This window comes from Porites lutea, chromosome 12 (genome assembly GCF_958299795.1).
Source record: "Porites lutea chromosome 12, jaPorLute2.1, whole genome shotgun sequence".
NCBI lineage: Eukaryota > Metazoa > Cnidaria > Anthozoa > Scleractinia > Poritidae > Porites > Porites lutea.
The window spans coordinates 18743334-18744750 of NC_133212.1; positions in this window are offsets into that span (position 1 = coordinate 18743334).

A 1417-nucleotide genomic window follows, 5' to 3' on the forward strand; every position below is an offset into this window, starting at 1 on the left:
ATTTCGCGCGTGTACGCGCATATTTTTCTACGTGGGTGGCCCTTCTTTCGCATAAGCCAACTTAGAGACATGTTTATATACCTAAATCAATAAAGGTTGCTTTGGCAATTGGGCATACAGAAAAATACCGTCATTTGCTTGAGTAACCACAAAACAACAAATTTCCAGTGCCCAAATACCAATGCCCAAAGCAACCTTTATTAAATTAACTATATTTTGTGTTGCGAGGCCAAAGGAAACCGTAATAGTTGTTTGTTTTCCGTGAAAAGAAAAACTGTCCGTCCGAAGATTATTTTAACGTTTTGAGGACGGGAAAAAGTGTGAATAGTTGAATTTTAAAGGTTACGTTCACACGAATCTGGATTTTTTTGGAACTGCATACCATTTTACATGAATCGTCCTTCTGTTCACACGAAACCAGTGAATCTGCTCACCGAAAACGGCTTGGAAACTAAAATTTGATAGCATTTTGTTTTGAATAAGGGTATGGGCATGATTTTCAGTTGAACATGCCTAGCGAGCGTAAAAATCGCATCCAGTCTGAGGATTAATGAGAGAGGGAAAATTTTATATATTTGGGCATGACAAAATTCGAGGGAACATTGGTACTTAGGAATAACATCTCATAGGCATGGAAAAAATGGGTTCATGCCCTCGCAGCCCTTCAGGGCGGAAAAACGTAATGAGCATGCGTGAACTTTTTTGCCCAGATCCCCTGGCCGGGTTTGAAAAAATGGCGGGATTTCAAACATTTTATTGCCTAAAAACAAAATGTTTCCACTCATAATCTGGAAAGAACAGGCAATTTGTCTTCAAAAGTTGCAAGCTGTGGTTATAACCTTGTCGTTACTTAATTTTCTCGAAGAATACCTCATAGCAAAACGGACCTTAACGACATTAATTTCCTTGCGTTGTACTGGAAATGTGCATGCGTAGGTCCGATTTTTTTCGAGATGCATTCACAAAATGTGTTCATATAAGGAAGTTCCTGGATATATAAGGTCCGGAGCTCCACTGTGGACACAAAAACAACATATCTTTGGACAGTGATTTGCCCGAAAAAATTAACGCTTGCCCACAATGTGTTTGAGGTCACTGAACTTTTTCGCACTCGAGCTGATATTTTAAAACCCTCGCTCGATCGAACACTCGTAGTTTCGCAGATCACTAAAATATAAACAAAATCTTCAATGTAGAAGTTATTGCGTTGATATGTGGGCAGAAAAAAGGTCAATCTTCATCTAGTAAAATCTTCCCAAAAATCGGTTTCCCAAAAGCAACTATAGTTTTTTAAACTTGCTCGTTTCGCGCACATATATAAATTTTGCTTTGTGGTGTCAAGTTGAACACGCATAACATCTGACAAAAACCTACGCGTAAGGATTTCCTTCAAACAAAGTTAAAGTTACATTATTTC